This window comes from Myotis brandtii, unplaced genomic scaffold, assembly GCF_000412655.1.
Source record: "Myotis brandtii unplaced genomic scaffold, ASM41265v1 scaffold399, whole genome shotgun sequence".
Classification (NCBI taxonomy): Eukaryota; Metazoa; Chordata; class Mammalia; order Chiroptera; family Vespertilionidae; genus Myotis; species Myotis brandtii.
In genome coordinates, this window is record NW_005365325.1 from 2,821,026 (window position 1) to 2,841,505 (window position 20,480).

The following is a 20,480-nucleotide window of genomic DNA, read 5'->3' on the forward strand; positions in this document are numbered from 1 at the left end:
ATTTGCCAACGTCATATCTGATAAGGGCCTAATCTCCAAAATTTATAGGGAACTCATACAACTTAACAAAAAGAAGATAAACAATCCAATCAAAAAATGGGCAAAGGATCTAAATAGACACCTTTCAAAAGAGGACATTCAGAAAGCCAAGAGACATATGAAAACATGCTCAAAGTCACTAATCATCCGAGAGATGCAAATCAAAACAACAATGAGGTACCATCTCACACCTGTCAGAATGGCTATCATCAACAAATCAACAAACGACAAGTGCTGGAGAGGATGTGGAGAAAAAGGAACACTTGTGCACTGCTGGTGGGAATGCAGACTGGTGCAGCCACTATGGAAGACAGTATGGAGTTTCCTCAAAAAACTGGAAATGGAACTCCCATTTGACCCTGTGATCCCACTTCTAGGAATATATCCCAAGAAACCAGAAACACCAATCAGAAAGGATATATGCACCCCTATGTTCATAGCAGCACAATTCACCATAGCTAAGATCTGGAAACAGCCTAAGTGCCCATCAGTAGATGAATGGATTAGAAAACTGTGGTACATCTACACGATGGAATACTATGCTGCTGTAAAAAAGAAGGAACTCTTACAATTTGCAACGGCATGGATGGAGCTGGAGAGCATTATGCTAAGTGAAATAAGCCAGTCAATGAAGGAAAAATACCACATGATCTCACTCATTCATGGATAATAAAGACCATTACAAACTTTTGAACAATAATAGATAGGGGATTGTCAAGGGCGGGGAGAAAAAAAAAGGACACATATGCAATACCCTTTGTAATACTTTTAGCAATAAAAAAAAAGTATGTATACATTTTTTTAGGACATCCTATATTTTTGAAAACTAATGAAAGTAGGAAATGTTAAAATAACCAAATAATGTATGAAATCACAAGAAAAGTTCTAATATAAACAACAACATTGGTTCATTTGACATGACACAGTATGTTAGGCATTTCTGTTTACCACCTAAAATGGAACTTTCTTATGGCAGAATTATAGTTTATAATTCATTCAGCCAGCTAGATTTAGGGAGGGAATCTGTTTTATTTAGAAGTGTTCAGATAAAGTGAGAGTTTATTAATATTTTATATTATGTAACTTCAAGTTTATGTAATTTATAGTCACACTTACGCACATCCACACTGTATATGAATCCCTGGAGCTGATAGAGTAACGCCACTGTAATCAAACAAGCTTTTCTTTATAAGGTCTCATTAGGCCCTGCCAATAGCATATCATGGAGAAAGAAAATAAAAGCTTTCACTTATACTGAGGAATGGATGGTCTTGAAGATAATAGAATAACTCTAATCCAAGAAACTTTTCTTCTGGGCTTTCTTACTTTTGTTTAGGGAATTCTAATCTGGACTATGTCCACTGGGTTTCTTGAAAATAATTTCTAGGTGTGATCCTGGCAACTTCCTTAATTCCCATCTTTAGGGACCAGGAGATGACAAGGGCAACATGCTTTGTGGACCTTTTCGTGCAGCTCTGGGGATCAAAGGCACACGTCCTCCCTTATTTTAGATGGGTTCCATTACAGGCCCTTTTGCATCTGTAATTCATAGGAAAAAAAGGTTAACAATGCAGACTGTGTAAAATGAAATAAAAGAGAAACAAAAGAATATAAAATAGCATATCATAATGGAAATTAAAGTAATAAAAATAAAACATCAACTGGCAATAGTACAGACACTCAAGAAGACAACAAAAGGCAATCCTACTACCAAAAATTAAGCAAAGTTCTTTGTTTAATTAGAAAGTTTAAAGATGCCTGGCTGAAGTGGTTCAGTGGTTAAGCATCGACCATGAACCAGGAGATCAAGGTTTGATTCCCTGTTAGGACACATGCCTGGGTTGTGGGTTCGATCCCCAGTATGGGGCGTGCATAGGAAGCTGATCAATGATTCCCTCTCCTTTCCTCTCTGAAATCAATAAAAATATATTTAAAAAAAGAAAGAAAGAAAGTTTAAAGATAATTCAGCAAATGACCTGTGGCTCTCAGGTAGCAAAATGGGTTTCTTTGTGAAATTCACTGGTCAGAGAGTAAGGGACAGCATCCTCTCAGGTATACATAGTGTAGGTAGCGACATCTTCCTATAAGCATGAAAAAAATGAAAATTCAAAATGACACCAGATCCAATGCCTACCCATGTGCTGGATTCTGAATCAGGCCCATGGAAAAAAAATATTAATGAGGCCTGGTCCCTGCCCTGGAGGAGCTCACTGCTTTGCAATCCTTCGTCACCTCTTTCTCATCTCCCATATCCTGCTATCAAAAATAGAAACTGGTCTCTGCTTTTCAATTTCCTGAGTTTAATTATAGAATCTTGTATGGCTAATTCATTTGATTAAGGCATAGAGCTAGACAGAAAATATGGATGCAATCACAACTTAGGCCATTTGGCTTGGTACGGAGAGAAAACCTTCCTGTGTTTTATGGTTCGTCGCTGGACTTGGTTGACACTGGGCCGATGTACCTTAGATCTAAGTGGGTGGAGGTGTACTTACCCCTGTCTAGCACTTACTACATTTTACCGTAATTACTAGTTTACTTGTCTAACTCACTCATTTGACTCTGGTCTCCTTGTGAACAGAACCTTTTCCGTGTTCAATCTTACATCTCTGGCGCTTAACTGAGAAGCTTGTGATTCTTAATCCTGACTGCACAACAGGGTCACTCAAGGAGATTGAAAAAAATAAAGATGCCTGGCCCCAGTCCAGAACTATTGAATTAGTTTGAGGGGTTTATTACACAGGAATCACTGCTTTAAAAAAGCTTCACAGAGGATTTTGACTTGCAGCCAAGATTAAAAACTACTATAGTAAATACTCAGTAAATGATTGTTGAAAAGATAATGAATAGATAATGAATGAAACACACTAAATGGATAAATGAATAATCTAGAAACATTACTACAAAGAGTTTCATTAAAATCATTGGAGATATATATATATATATATATATGTGACTAGATGAAAAGTATAATAATTTTAGTCACAGAAAACATTATGACTAGAATGTAAAATTAATGTCACAAAATAGGCCCTGTCCTATATCCTACATTTTGGCCAAATGTGATTGTGGGTAAAAAAATTATCATTTTAATGGGGCAATTGACCTCCCAAATTTGCCAGTCATTTCACTGTCTCAAAACAACTGTTTGCATGTACTTAATGATACTGCTTTGGAATTTCCTTAATGAATCAATCATCTGACATGCAATGGAGAACATGCAAATAATTTTAACTTTAGGAAATGCTTGCTTGCAAGTCCTTATGATCTGAAATGAGCAAATGTGCAAGGTGAACTTTATTTTTGCATATTTCTTTAAAAGAATAAAATAAGACATGAGAATGTAATGGTAAAATTTGGAAAGTTATGTTTTAAAAAACGTCATTAAGCTCTTCCGTGATTTAAGTGTATTTCCCCCCAAGATTAATGCACAATATTATAGAGATTTTATGTAAGCTTTATTTCATGTAATGCCTATAAAATCCTAAACCACAATTTTTCTCAGTTCATCAAAATAACAAAACTGTTTTCCTCCTACCAAAGAATTTATATGTATAATGCATTATTCATGGACACAGCCAATAGGGTGGTAAAGGAATGGGGTAGAGTGGGATCTGGGTGGATGGGAGCAATGGGGGGAAAGAAGGGGGCATCTGTAATACTCTCAACAATACATATTTTTTAAATGTATATTAGCTTTTAGTTTCCTACTGTCATCAATTTTACTGACATAATCTTGCTATTTTAAAGAGAAAAAAAGATAAAAAATGCCGTAACCGGCTTGGCTCAGTGGATAGAGCGTCAGCCTGTGGACTGAGGGGTCCCAGGTTCGATTCCGGTCAAGGGCATGTACCTTGGTTGCGGGCACATCCCAGTGGGGAGTGTGCAGGAGGCAGCTGATCGTTTCTCTCTCATCGACGTTTCTTTCTATCTCTCTCCCTTCCTCTCTGTAAAAAAATCAATAAAATATATATATTAAAAAAAAGATAAAAAATATGAAAAATAATAGTGGCAATAAATACATCTCTTCCAAGCCCCTCCACCCTTTCCTCTGAGATTCAATCTGTTCCACATTTCCATTTCTCTGGTTCTATGTTCTTCATCAGTTTATTTGGTTCTTTGTTTGTTTATTTTGATTTTTTAGATTCAATTGTTGATAAATATGTATTTACTGCCATTTTATTGTTCATATTTTCGATCTTTTTTTTCTCTTCTTCTTAAAGAAGACCCTTTAACATTTCATGTAATATTGGTTTGGCTCCATGCAGCTATCATTTAGAATTGAAGGTCAAATATAGCTAACAAGCATTTAGTAGCAAGATGTGTACAAGTTAAGTACACTTTTTTTTTTAAAAAAAAGAACATTATTAAAGCAAATGTCCATTACAAGTGGAAGATTATATCATGTACATGGACTGGTAGAATTAACATCATTAAAATGTCCATACTACACAAAGCAAGCTATAGACTCAATGCAATCTCTATTAAAATACCAATGGCATAATTCACAGATCTAGAACAAATACTCCAAAAATGTATATGGAACCAAAAGACCTCAAATAGCTGCAGTAATCTTGAAAAAGAAGAACAATATTGGATATATCACAATACCAGATATCAAGTTATACTATAAAGACACTATAATAAAAACAGCCTGGTACTAGCACAAGAACAGGCATATAGATCAATCAAATAGAACAGAGACCCCAGAAATCAACTCAAGCCATTATGCTCAATTAATATTTGACAAAGGAGGCAAGAGCATACAATGGAGTCAAGACAGTCTCTTTAGTAAATGGTATTGGGAAAATTGGACAGATACATACAAAAAAATGAAACTAGACCACCAACTTACATCATACACAAGAATAAACTAAAAATGGAAAACAGACTTAAATGTAAGTTGTGAAACCATAAAAATCCTAGAAGAAAACATAGGCAACAAAACTCAGATATATCTCATAGCAATATGTTTGCGAATACATCTCCTAGGACAAAGGCAACTAAGGGGAAAATAAACAAATGGGACTACATAAAAATAAAAAGCTTCTGCACAGCAAAAGAAACCATCAACAAAACAAAAAAGGAGCCCACTGTATGGGATAACATATTTGGCAATGATATATCTGATAAGGGATTACTATCCAAAATATATATGGAACTCATACAACTTAACAAAAGGAAGACAAACAATCCAATTAAAAATAGGCAAGGGACCTAAATAGACACTTCTCCAAAGTGGACATATATATGGCCAAGAGACATATGAAAAAAATGATCAAAGTCACTGATCATCAGAGAGATGCAAATTAAGACGAAAATGAGGTATCAAATCACACCTGTCAAAGTGGCTACTATCAACAAATGACAAATGTTGGCAAGGATGTGGAGAAAATTGAACCCTAGTACATTGCTCGTGGGAATGCAGACTGGTGAAGCCATTATGAAAAACAGTATGGAGTTTCCTCAAAAAATTAAATATGGAACTGCCATTTGATCCAGTGCTCCCACTTCTAGGAATATATCCTAAGAAATCCAAAACACCAATCAGAAAGATTGTATGTGCCCCTATGTTCATAGCAGTGCAATTTACATTAGCTAAGATCTGGAAACAGCCCAAGTGCCCATCAGAAGATGAGTGGATAAAAAGGCTGTGGTACATTTACACCACGAAATACTATGGAGCAGTAAAAAGGAAGGATCTCTTACCCTTTCAGATAGCATGGAGGGACCTGGAGAGTATTATGCTCAGCAAAATAAGACAGTAAGAGAAAGACAAGTATCACATCATCTCACTCATCTGTGGAATCTAATGAACAAAATAAACTGATGAACAAAATAGATCCAGAGGCATGGAAGCATGGAACAGACTGCTGAATCTCAGAGAGAAGGCAGGGGTGTTTGGATGGGGGGGGGGGAGAGATTAACCAAAGAACTTGTATGCATATATGTATAACCCATGGACACAGATGGTAATGTGGTGAAGGCCTGGGGTGGGGGCAGGCTTGAAGGGGTCAGTGGGGGCAAAAGGGGAAGATATGTAATACTTTCAACAATAAAGATTAAAAAGTATACTTAAAAATAAGTATATGCACATTAAGTCCACTGTGGGATAAGTTCTAATTTCAATACAATTTTGAGACATTATTTGGCATTTCACTCACACTGATGTTGGGAAAATCAATGACAGATGACACTGATGCTAGATGTTCAAGACAATTGTAAAACAGTTCTGCCTCATTAGAGGCACTCCATTCTTACATTCCAGATCAGGTTTGCTGTCATTGTTATTTTTTTTAGGTTCTTGACAGTTTCATATCCTTACTCTTTCTTTCTCTCACATCTGCAAATTCTGACAGCTCTATATCGGAACATGTCCAGAATTCCACTTCTCACCAACTCCACCACTATCAAGCCATCATCATCTTTTCTACTTAATCACGAGACAAAAATTAGATCATGCCATTCCACTGTTTAAACCACTAGTGCCTTCCTGTCACATGAAATAGAAACGGAAGTTCTTACCTTGGCCAATGTCCCTATGTCATATGCAACCTCCGCATACTACTTCCATTTCTCTGACCTCATCTCCTGACCTTGAGCTCTGAGAGAGAGGAATGAAGGAAGGGAGGGAGGGAAACATATATGCCAGAGGGAAACATTGATTGGCCGCCTCCCATAGGCATCAGGACTGGGGACTGAACCTGCAATCTAGATATGTCCTGACCAAGAATCCAACCTGCCACTCTTCCACAGGAGGCCTGCACGCCGCTGCCGCCATGTCTCTAGTGATTCCTGAGAAGTTCCAGCACATTTTGCAAGTACTCAACACCAATATCGATGGGCAGCGGAAAACAGACTTTGCCATCACTGCAATTAAGGGTGTAGGGCAGAGATATGCTCATGTGGTGTTGAGGAAAGCAGACATCGACCTCACCAAGAGGGCAGGAGAGCTCACAGAGGACGAGGTGGAACGTGTGATCACCATTATGCAGAACCCACGCCAGTACAAGATTCCAGACTGGTTCTTGAACAGACAGAAGGATGTGAAGGACGGGAAATACAGCCAGGTCCTGGCCAATGGTCTGGACAACAAGCTTCGTGAAGACCTGAGCGGCTGAAGAAAATTCGGGCCCACAGAGGGCTGCGCCACTTCTGGGGTCTTCGTGTTCGAGGCCAGCACACCAAGACCACAGGCCGCCGGGGTCGCACTGTGGGTGTGTCCAAGAAGAAATAAGTCTGTAGGCCTCGTCTGTTAATAAATAGTTTATACACCTATGGCTTCCTTTGTGACTTTTCTTGCTAATTCTGGGGACATTGCCAGGGAATGCTAGCTGTCATGAGGACCCTGTTGGTCATTAACACAAAAAATATTGCAGTAAACATGTGAACTGCACATTTTAAATTTTTTCATGGCAGAAAAACTTGTCAAAGTAAAAAGACAGTCACAATCTGTGAAAAATATTTGTTTAACTGTATGTGAACCTGTTACAATAGGATTAGAGTCATTAGGTCAAAGGCTATTTATGCCCATTTAAATTTGGATAAATCTTTCTAAATTTACTTTCTAAATAGATTATACCAATTTACTTCCATCAATTATATATGAGTCTGTCGCCCCATATTCTCACTAGTACTAAAAACTATTACTCTTTTTAACCCTGAATAGTCTAATAGTAGGCAAATGATAGCTCACAGTTGTTTTAATTTGTGTTTCTTTGGCAATTAGCAGAATTGGGCATCTGATCTGCTCAAATTCAATGACCATCTGATTTGACCTATGAATTGCTTGAACAAACTCTTTGTCCATATTCTTAATGTGATGTTACTTTTTCTTTATTGATTTGAAGGAGCTTTTTATAAAATAAAGACATTAACCTTGTGTCTCTCATATATAAATGAAAATATCTTTCCTGGAATGTGACTGCCTTTGTACTTTGAGGTTTTCTGCCATACAGAAATAAAAAATGTCTGTATAGACTTTTTTCAAGTTTTTTAATATTTTTATCAAGTTTAGGAAGACTTTTCCTACTCCAAGACTATAGATTATCAACTCTGTTTTTTTGGTATATTTCTGGTTTTATTTCTTACATTTAAGTATTTAATTAACAGGAAATTTATTTTTAGTGTGGTATGAGATAGGGATCTAACTTCATTTTTTACAAACTATATAGCCAATTATCATATTTATTTAAAAGTACATTCTTCCCCTATTAATTTGAAGTACCACTTTGATCACATACTACATTTTTATATGCAAACCAGATCTGCTTCTGGATTCTCAGTTGTGTTTCATTGATATAGTTCTCAATTCTTCTGCCAATACAGGATGATTCTTTCTTTTGATTTTTCTAGTATATTTGACTATGGGGTGGGGTAAGTTCCTCTCACCCCATTATCTTTCCTTTCTTTTCAACTTTTCTTGGGTAATTCATATATTTATTAATCCAAATTAAAATTACAAGCAATAACATTTATAATTATAAGTATTTTGACTGGAATTGCAGTAAATTTCTAAATTGATTTGGATAAAACTTACACTATCATAATATCAAAGCCTCCAGGGAACATAGCATTCCCATTAATATTTTACATGTTCTTCATTAGAGTGTAATAGTTGTCTTCACCTAAGTCATGCTCAGGCTCTTTGTAAGTACTGATTATACATATACATTTTAATCATCCCTATGGAAAAGCATAAGAAATGACAATACTTATATTAAAACAACATGGTAAAAGAAATGGCACCCAACTTTAGAAAGAAGAAACTAGGTTCATGGATCAGATCTTTTATATTTTTCTGATTGTTTAATGTGAGGCAATAACAATTCTGAGTTTGTTTCCCCACTGGAAGATAACTCTTCTTATAGGATTACTGTGAAGATCAAATAAAAAAAACAGATAGGAACACCAGCATGTATGTGTGTGTGTGTATGTATGTATGTATATGTGTGTGTGTGTGTGTGTGTGTGTGTGTGTGTATAAATATATATTAGAGGCCCGATGCATGAAATTCGTGCAAGAGTAGGCCCTTGCAGCCTCGGGCAGCTGCCTGGATCCCTCCCTCCCGCGGCTGCCTGGATCCTTCCCTCGCAGCCATGGCGGCTGCAGCCCTCGCTTAGTCAGGAAGCATATTATGCTTTTATTATTATAGATACTTGGCATAAAGTAGTCACTTTAAGAAATGCCATTCACACATTTATTTACTTACTATTCTCAGCAGTAAAATGGTAGGTGAGGAAGGGATTTGATGTGTTGATTTGAAGGCAAGGCCAAACTAATTATACTGTCGTCCTGGACTAACAGAGTAGGTGGGATAGAGGGCTTCTGAATACCCCTGAAGCATCTGAGTAATTAATGTGTATTGATGTGGACATCAGACTAAAATGTCACAGCATCCAAAATGAAGTACAAAATTTTCCTTACATATAATTTAAAGGTGCCCTTCTAAGTTTATAAAGTTACCTTAAAAGTATGAAGATCTAGCATGGCATAGGAATGAGATTAGGCCTTAAAAGTATTAAGATCTAGCATGGCATAGGAATGAGATTTTTTAGTTTGACCTTGATTATTTTTAATAACTGATGGTAAAAATTGTAAGAAACATCATTTCATTAACCTAAAACTTCCAGATTGCATTCACCTGGCCAGGAAATTATTTTCCATAATTAAACTTCCAGATTTCTGTTGCCACCCAAGTATACAACTTCTATTCTGGCTTTTTAATCACACAATTTTTTTCTCCATTTTTTTCTTATTCCTTTGCTGTAGTTCTCATGGAGCACTTTCCTGCACCGGTTTTCTTTTGTAAGCATAGTTCCACAAGGATAAGATGTATTTGTGAGTCATTTTAAACCATACCCTTTGTGTTCTCAGGTTTGAAAACCCAGTATATTTAGTCCACTTAAATAAATAGAATCTGAGGCTACTAGAAATTTAGATAAAAATTGACACCAATAATATTTAGTAAAAATCAGTAATTACATCCTGAATAATAATACAAAATTCATTCATTTAGCCAGTATTTGTTATACACAATGTACTAAACACTGGGGATTAAAAGGTTTCTGTAGAGGTAGTGCTTGTCCTCAAGAAAATTCACATCCACTGAGGAGAATGATATGTAAATATTGGGGAAAGGGCTGTAAAGTAGGCTTCCAACCCCAATGTCTGTTGTCAAGTAAGTGTAATAAATGCAGCATGCTACACCTGCCTTTGGGAGATCCACAATGCCCATTAGTATGGTAGAACTCTGTAGATAACTATTTAACTTTGTTTACCTAGCATTTCTAAACTCTTTGAAAGAGATACTTTTAATTTGTAATAACAACTATCTATCCCATAGAATTTATTTTCTGGTTTATACAACTGGGAAAATACTGAAAGTTGATTTTATGTTAATCATCTTTCACATATCTTAATTTTGTCATTAAATCCCTATAAGAGTTCAGAGAGGTAAGAAGTAAATATCCTTATTTCCATGTAAAGGTGAAAAACTGAGGGGTTAAATGACTCTTCTCAAGTTCACAGAAGTCAAATGGAAACTCAGCTCTTTCTAACATGAAGTCGACCCCCACATGCCCTTTTTTTGTACTACAGAGTGACTCTAACTTTCCCAGAAGAAAGGCATAACATTTCTGGCTAGTTCACCAGAGAAACACACCCTGGAAGCCCAGAGCAGCATACAAACAAGCAAACATACTTTATTCGTTTGTAATTTCTCAGTTTCTTGAGAACGTTCTTGAGTTTTCTTGTCTTTCAGTGTGCCCAAAACAAGGCAACAACTTTAAGATGGTATGTTCACCAAACCATATCATCTCCTTTTTCCTGATTAGAATTTAAGGAAGTTAAGATGAAATCATATGGTTTAGAGTGATTTCCAGAAGCTCTGATTCCATGTCTGGTGTTTTATATAACAATCTCATTTTCTGGGAGAAAATGAGTGTGGAATCTTTACTCTAAGACTGAATAGCCTTTTACTGAGAGATGCTGTAATGGAACCCAAATCACTTTGCATCAAGTTGCAAGAGTTTAGCTTTCTCTCCCCATTTCCCTGGGGGAGATGGGTATTGTCGGCCTGGAGACTGCACATCTGGTGAAGGCAGCCACTGCCCTGGTCGCTTACCCTGGGAACCGTAATGAATACCTGAGGCTTTTGTCCTTTTCATTCTATTGAAAATAATGTATTGTTAGCTCAGGTTATTAGACTGTGCATTTGTCTCTCTTTTTCACCAGTTTTCTTGATAGTGGATTTAACAAGAAACAGTTGCTACTGGTGCCATTATCAAAAGACGTTTGGGCAAGTACTGATTACTGTGTTTTTCATTAAGACTGTGGACTCATCCAATGCAGTATTTACTGGGCTTTTCCTGACTCACCTCTTAGGAAGGGGGCCCTTTATATTTGTGTTTATGTTCTAAAAAAGGAGTGCTTAATATTCTCCAGCTAAACAAAATGAGGGGACAAGCTTGTGTATGATTAGGAATAATAAGGGTCTCAGATGGCTAAACCCAGCTTCTTTTATTTTTTCTTTAAAGTGTCTTGAGAAATGCTGAGAGAAAACCAAAAGATTTTCCATACATTTGTTATTACACGTTTCTTGTAAACACACAATTTTAGTAATGACAGAGTGGTGCTCCTTGCTTTCATTCTTAGTCTAGAATGCTCTTCTCTCTACTTACTCATCCTTAATACTCACTAAGGCGACATCTTCTCCAAAAGCTTTCGCAAATAACTTTTTGTATATAGTCCATCAAACAAGTTACCACTCTACACTATTGTATATGAACCACTACTAGGCTATAAAAAGTCCAAAGATCTTTTCTTATTTTCCTTTATCCCCACTCCCATGTCTAGGGCCTTGTGCACAGCAGGTGGCAGGGGAGAAAATCCACTCAATCCAGTAAGAGATACTCTTCTAGTTTCAGACAAAGATCAAGATGCACCATACACAGCATTCTGAATGTGGAAATTCATGAACTCCCTGAAAACTTTGTAACATGCTGTGTGTAAGTGCAGTCTTATGTAGAGATACTCCAGGGCTTCTATCAAATTCTCAAGTATACCAGGGACTTCAGAATAGGTCAACTCCTGGTGAAAACATCAAGTTCAGTTAGGTTTCAGCTTACAACATATGACCTTTAATGATACCATCACATAAGCCTCTTCGTTTGGTTATGTTTTGCTGTCTTTTTCTTTAACTCCAGGAGTACCATCACCACTTAGCACCAACGGAATATAGACTGAGAACCCCCTTCATGCATGACAGCAGAATTTGGAAACTGGATCAGTGAGCATTCAGTTTTCCTCTGACTCACAAGGGATTTCATATTAAAAGTAAGAGAAAACCTTGCTTAGGAACAGCCTGCACTGCATATAATAATAGAACACAATTTGTATGTGGAAGTGGTAAGATAGATTTCATTCATAAAAAAACACCATGCTTCTGGCTAGACAAATGACTGGAAGTCCCAGAGAGAAATTATCATTTTTAGTCCTGGGACACCCTTATGCTACTTACAATTTTTGAAATTTAATACGTTCACATATTCAAATGTATTGAGGTTTTTAAGCTTGTGAATGAAATTAACAACGTGCTGTGGCTGTCAACGTGATGCATTGCAATTCCCCCTGAGTGGTAGGGTTTAAAAATTAATTCAGCTCTTGCACCTGTTTGCCAGCATTCGTTTGCTGAATTTCCATCACATTTAATAAGTCTCTGTGACGCAACTTGTGTCCTTTTGCCTGGGCTCCTTTAATATAGTGTTAAATTCTCACCCATCTGAAATTGAAGTAATATTACAAATTTCAAACTGTTAATTAAAATGTGAACTTGAATCGTTCTGGATAAAATTGGCTTTACTCAGTGAGGTTCTTTTTAAACTTCTTTGGAGTCTCATCTAATCCCCAACTCCTACCAGGTTAAGTCTGATGACAACATGATCTCACTATGGGTGGCTGAGGCTTACAAATGCTCCTACATTAGGGAAAAAATAAAGTTGTAGGCTTGAGCAGAAAAGGTAACAAGGAACATTACCTGCTGAGATGAGATAAGAAACATACTCAGAATGAAAGGAAAGAATGGATATTTTTCATACATTATTTTTAATAATTCTATACTACCTATGTGTTAAAATGCTTAGTATAGATGAGACAACCTACATTGAATCATGATTCCTATTACCTATTTAGTGATCAATATTAAATTTAATTATGAAATCTTTAAGAAGGAACTGAGGCCTATTTGCCAGATATTGTAAACTGAAAGCAGAATTGTAAGTAAAAGTTGTAGCATATTTATGACCCATAATAAGACGCTTTATTTGAACCTTTAGGAATAGTTCTCATACAGGTCTTCTCTCAACATTGGGCCATTTACACTTTCCATAGTTAGGAGATGGTAACAGAAAAGGTGTTTAACAGTGCTCCCCTTTTTCTTGTGAGGTCAGCATACACTCACAATTAATCCTCATGCTTCAAGGTACAGTTGCCCACCTTCCTGTAGCAAAGTTAACCAACAATGTTACACTTTTCAACTGTACTATGTTGATTTTTAAAAAATATATTTATCTCTTCCACTGAAATAGAAACTTCCAGAAGGCAGGAATGGTATGTTACTTCCAAAAGGCAAGACTGTATGCTATCATTTTTCTCATAACAGGCTTGTTGAAAGACTAATATTATCTAACTGAATTAAAGAATAAATGTTCAATTTCTCCAAGGTTCAATTAGCATATAGATTTTAATTAAATCAGAGATTATAAATATCTCCCTTTTTTCAACCACAATCAAGTCTAACAATGACTTGGTCACTCCCACCTTTTATTTTTTCTGCATGTTCTATCCTCCTAAATTGTTTAAGAACAGTGATTTAGATAATGCCCAATGAAGGTTTTTGATTTCTAAAAAGCTGTGTATCCATTTTGAAAAACAACATTTCATTAATTTTACTTAGGGGATTTAGCCAAGAAAGTAAGTACTCCCCCCCTCAAAAAACCCCTTAAATATGCACAATAATATTTATCATATGGCTTTTTAATAATAGGCTCCACTAGAAGGTAAGCTAAAAATCTAATAATGAGATTATTAGAATATGATCAATATACATTATATATTTCTTACTGATATGTAGTATACTGGCATAAAAATTAAGTAACATGATAAAATATCAAGTGAAAAAATAAAATTATATACATTCAAACAAAAAATGTGAGAATAGAGACAGATAAAGGGAATATGCAAAGTTATAATATTTGTGTTATGGTGGTAGAACGGTATAGGTTTTTAAAATTTATAATTCTTAACAATGTATGACTTATAAATGAAAATGCTTCTTTTATAATAGAGAAAATCTAATATTTTCCATATAATCATGAATTTTAATTATTTTTGCATGTTTGTATAGTAGATTCTAGCTAAGATAAATTCTCCATTTTTTTAGTTTTTGTCAAGAGCCTAGCATATGTCTACCACTAGGATAGGTAGCTTAAAAATATAATTTCTAATCATCACATCAATCTTATAAGTTAGGAACCATTATCCCTATCTTAGAGAGAATTAGAACGGCCATGTAAACTATCCAAGTTCAAACAGGAAATAGTAGGGCTGAAATTTGAATCCTAGTTTTTGTATAATTACAAAATTAATTTCTTTTTCCATTACTCAGTGACACAGTAGAACGCAGAGACATGAACCCAGATCACTAATGCAAAGGTAATGAGGAAGTAAGACAAACAAATAAATAAACAAAAAACGATCAGTAAAGAAAAATGGGTAAGCAATATAGCAATGTAGCATATTGGCTTAATAAACCGAATCTGTCATCAAAATCCATTTTGCATCTAATGAGTACAGAGATGAAGTCAACAACTTATAAATCCTACCTGTGAGGTTATCATTCTCAGCTTCAAAATCTGAGATAAGTACCACCAGCCCATAGGGGTCTAGAGCAGCCGTGGACAAACTACGGCCCGCGGGCCGGATCCGGCCCGTTTGAAATGAATAAAACTAAAAAAAAAAAAAAAAGACCGTGCCCTTTTATGTAATGATGTTTACTTTGAATTTATATTAGTTCACACAAACACTCCATCCATGCTTTTGTTCCGGCCCTCCAGTCCAGTTTTAGAACCCATTGTGGCCCTCGAGTCAAAAAGTTTGCCCACCCCTGGTCTAGACCAATCCTTTCCAGTGAACTCCACATAAACCTTAACTTTTTTAAAGGAAAAAATCACTGTAATGTATGCTGTCTCTAAAATAGTTCATTGCATAATAATAGACAATATACATTTCCATTCAACAATAATAATTTATGTTATTAATAATAACCTCATTCTCTTTTCAAAATCTAAGCCTAGAGTTTATTGTGTGAGGGTAACTTGTCATTGGCTAATGAGATGATGATATACCTTGAATGAGTTGGCAGCCAGCCCATCCTTAGAGTTCCTTAATGTGATGAATAAAAACGGGGAGAAGCAGTGGTCGGCAAACTGCGGCTCGGCAAACCGCGGCTCGCGAGCCACATGCAGCTCTTTGGCCCCTTGAGTGTGGCTCTTCCACAAAATACCAACTTCAGCGCATGGGCCACGAAGTTTCAACTGCACTGTACGTGCGCGCCCACACGTGGTATTTTGTGGAAGAGCCACACTCAAGGGGCCAAAGAGCTGCATGTGGCTCGTGAGCCGCGGTTTGCCGACCACAGGTAAAGGAACAGCAGGAAATACTGTTTTCAATAAAAAAGGCATGCTTTTCTCACATTGCTTCCCAAGCTTCGGGTCCCAGTTCCTAGACTGCTAGCATCTCTGTGTGCTGACATCTTAACCAAGACAGCTGCTGCTTGCACTGAAAGTCTTTCCTGGTGAGTCCATTATAAAATGTTTTATAGCATTTATTCTATTCACTCAAATGCATTCATTAATCCCTCACTCAATCACCTACTCACTCACTCACTCACTTTTATGTGTTCACTCAACAAGTTAAAAATAGATATCTACTAGAAATTGGTCTCTATTTAGCTATCCAAGAATCCTGTGAGTCAGTTATTATCATCCATATTTTGCAGATGAAAATAACAAAGATTCACAGAAGGTAAAAAATGCCCAATTTACAAAGCGAGTAAAGGACAGAGGCAGTTCAAATCTACCTGACTTAATAGTTCTTGCTTTCTCTAACCCAGCCTGTTGACCCCTTTAACATATTCCCTAAGAGATGGGTGCTGAGACTATTCAGGTACATGAGATATGGTCAGTCTATCCTTGAAGAATTCACCATTTCTAAAAGGTAGACACCATGTAATGAAGCAAAAGTTCATTAGGTATATGAAGACATATTGAAAAAGTGAGCAACTTCAGGAGATGGCAAAAAGGAAAGTTCAGAAGGATCCAAAGGAATGATATATAAAATTCCTTTTTTTAAATGTTTTTTTTAACTTATTTATTTCAAAGAGAGGAAGGAAAAAGGAGAGAGAGATAGAAACATCAATGTTGAGAGAGAATCATTGATCGGCTGCCTCCTAGTGGGGATCAAGCCTGCAACCCAAGCATGTGCATGGACTTGGAATCGAACTGTGAACTCCTGGTTCATGGGTCGATGTTCAACCACTGAGCAAAACCAGCCAGGTATAAGCCAAGTCTTGAAAAAAGTGGAGAGATTTTGGGAGGGCTCGTTGGTTGGAGAAGGTGAGGAAGGATATATCCTGCAGAGGCAGATCATATACAAAAGGATGGAAGTGAGAAAGCAGAGGGTGCATTCTAGGAACAGGAATGGGAAGCAGTTTAGTGTAGACATGGCCTGTGGGGAGGTAGGAGAGAGGAGAGGGTGATGGAGAAATTAGGTTAAAAAGTCAGGCAGAAGCCAGAAAATGAGGGCCTTGTTTTTCATGTTAAGAAGTTTAATTTTTACTCTACAGATGATAGGGGGCCTATTAAGGATTTTAAGAAGAGGTGTGATACTATGAGATTTGAATTTTATAAATATAACTATGGTAGAGCATGGGCTGAAGGGAGCTTGGAGAAACAAAAGGTACTCAGTACAGTTAGAAGACTAAATACAGATAGCAAAGATGATAAAGCAATGGCAGTAAAAGAAACAAACAAACAAACAAAAAATCAAGAAGGATTTAAGAGACAATTTTGAGGCAGATTTGAAAAGTCTTAGTGATGTACTTTTTCACTTCAGCTCCAGTTTGACTTAAAGGTTTGGGCTTTTGGGTAAATGTGGTGAGGTGCATTGGAAACAAAATGGCATTAGGCAAGGTGAGATTTGGAAGATGGGACTTTATATGCTTGTGGGATAAATAGATTGCTATGTTCACGAAGTTGTGGCAAATACTGGTCTAAAGTTCAGAAGACTTGAGCTATAGATGGGCAGGCCGATGATGTAAGATCTGTGGAACAGATGTATATGTCCATCACACGTATAGTGAGAAAGGAACCATGGATTGAACCCCAGCAAATAAATAAGTAAAATAAATAAAGGCACAAGCAGAGAAAGAAAAAGAAAACAGTACTGAAAAAGTATAATTAGAGAGGCAACAGGGAAAGAGGAGATATGCCATCATAGATAATGGGAAAGGCAAAATATTCTGCTTTTTCATTTTAGAATTTTTTTAGATGTCCAATATCGCAGTAGAGTTTAGACTTCTTGGGAACATATCACAGGGAGATATAGTATATAGCAATATAAATTTATAACACACACACACACACACACACATATATATCTTTAAAATTTTGCTAAAAGGCAAGAAAAGTAGAAAAAGGGAAGTCATCAAAAGTAAAGAATCAAAAAAAATGTTAGAATCAAAAGAGTAGTGCTTGTCCTGGTTTATTAAAATTTCAATGTTTTAGCAGAAAAGGTTAGTAAATTACTAGAGTGGTATAGCTTAACAGATACACTAGCTTGATGCTAGCAACATCAAAATTATGTTATAAAATGTCACAGTAGAAATAGGGCAATGAGCATTAAACTTATTAATAGGGCACAAATCGTGACATGAAACATGAAATTATTTTTTAAAAAGTGAGAGCGAGTGAAGGGCCTTTGTTTATTTTTTGTCTTGAAAACTCTTATCTTATTGACTTGTCACTTGGCTTCTTATTCTTACTCTTTGCTTAAAGGACACTTCTTCAGGGAGGTCTCCCCAAAATGCCTAACCAGGCTATGTCCCCCTACTATAGTCTCTCATTTACCCTGTACTTTTTCATCATGACATTTACACAATTTATAATTTATTTGAATAATTATTTATCTCTCCCACTGAGACATGAAGGGATTAATAACTTGCTGACATTACACAACCATTAAATAGCAGAAACAGGATTTGAATGCAGCTCCGTCTGATTCTAAAACCTGTGTTCTTCCTGCTGTGCCTCATTGCCACAGGGAAGAGAAAAGATGGAAAAACTACTATGGTAGTTTAAATCAGAGACAACACCCAAATTGGGAGATCAGGGAAGAAATCAGAAAAAATATAAAGTGGCATTTAAGCTGGGCCTTAAAGGTGACAATGTTTTCAACCAGTGGAGATGAAAGGAGAGTTTTCTTTTTTTCCAGGTAGAAGATATAGCACAGTCAAAGACATGCAAGTTAACTTAAGATAACAGTCTATTTAAAAAGACATGAATTATAGGGGACATTTTGTTTACACAGGTAGATGAAACTTTTAAAGAAAAATTAAAATTACTACTAGTTATAGCCAATTTCAAGAACTACTTCTTTGAAGCATTATTTAAATAATTGTAATCCTAAGAAGGAATCTATCAAATGAGCAGGACTGTCCAAGGCAGTTCCTTAAGCTCTGGTCACCATGCTATCACCACGTAAATACCTATGAGCCAATGCAACCATTTAAAATGAAGCAAGTGTAAAACTCTGCCAAACAAGGAAAAGCTAAGGATAAATAAGGCCAAATTAGATCCTTTATCTTAGGGAGCTTGAATCACAGGGGGAGAGAGAGAGATAGAGAGAGAGGCGAAAGGAGGGAGCAAGACAGAAGCAATTGACAAAAGAAGCAGAAACCAAAAGAAAGAATAAAAGCAATATAAGTAGATGTCATGAGACAGTAAAAAACATAAATAAAAGATCTGAGTAAGCAGTAACCTTGAACCCTAGAAAAAAGTTAATTGTAATTGTTAGAAGCTAGACATAGAGAGTAGCCAAACCAAAATAATGGTAATTGACTAAAGCAGGGAATCAACAATGTTTTCTGCAACATAATAGTTTAATGGGGAAATTGTGTAGTACCCTAAATAAGCCCTGAGATGTTGTCTAGTCTCTCAGAGACCTGGCTATGTAGCTTAAATAACTGTCTTTCCTATTAGTATGAATAGCTTTATAACAATTTCTTCTTACTATCATGTATAGCTAATGATAATGTTTTATTACTTAAGTTTGCCTAAATGTGTCTTTGACTTCTGCAACCTAAAGTGCCTAACATGACACCTTTGCTTGGCTGGTAGATGATTAGGTAGGAGACGGGAAGGGAAGAAAGGAAAAAGCAAGCATTAAACCACATGTTGGGTTCCAGAAAAAGGATATGTATGTATAACCCACTGAAGATGCGCTCGCTAGATACATTTTCTGTGTATGTTTGTATAAAATCAGCAGATGAAATAAACAGGAAGAACTGGAGATAATAGAACAAATGAGCACAAATAGGAAATAACTATACTTGCTACATTAAAAATAAATGAAAAATAATCAATACAGACTATAATAAAATAATAAGAACAAGCGTATTTTAAAAACAATAGAATTTTTAGGAATGACAAGTGAATTTAGAAATTCAACAAGTGGGTTAAACAGATTAGGTATATTTTAAGAGAAATTTGGTGAATTAGAAAAGGATCTTACCTGGATTGTAACACACAGATACAAAGAATGGGAAATATGAGAACATGGTGAATAACTATTGTACAGAACTCAGAAGAATGGGAGAAAGTAAATATGGAAAGAAATAATTTCTTATATTTCCAGGAATGAAGAAACGTTAAAGAAGCTCACTGTTTAACTAATGACCAATAAAAATAGAGTCACAACCCAGCACATGACAATTAAACATCAAAGATAGAAAAATCTTAAAGGTAGCTAGAAAAAGAAAAAGACCAAGTATGAAATAATGACAAGTAGATCTTTCATCAATCATAAAATGCCAAGAGACAATGAAATCATACCTCAAAGCACTGAGTAAAATTAATTATAAACCTCATAACTCTATACACAACTAAATTATCATTCAAAAGTTAGGTCACAATAAAGATACATTTAGACAAAGTATGAGAATGGAGCCTCATTAAAAATGTCTCCAAATATGTACTTGGGTAAGAAGGAGAATGATCCAAGAAAGAAGTAATTTTAAGCTAAGAAAGAAAAAAAAAAGTAAACATGTTGATATATGCAAAAAGGCACCAACTGTGAAGACTACTAACTAGTAAAAATTTCTTTTT

The 20,480-nt window shown here is 36.0% G+C and overlaps 1 protein-coding gene and 1 pseudogene across 5 annotated transcripts in view; one reads left to right on the plus strand and one right to left on the minus strand.

The window, feature by feature from the left end:
- Positions 1-20,480, minus strand: part of METTL15 (methyltransferase like 15) — a 177,439-nt gene that overhangs the window by 7,148 nt on the left and 149,811 nt on the right. The gene's annotated exons all lie outside the window — the stretch shown is intronic.
- Positions 6,780-7,317, plus strand: LOC102246246 (annotated as a pseudogene). Its single transcript, XR_001363449.1, has one exon. The product of XR_001363449.1 is annotated as a 40S ribosomal protein S18 pseudogene (transcript).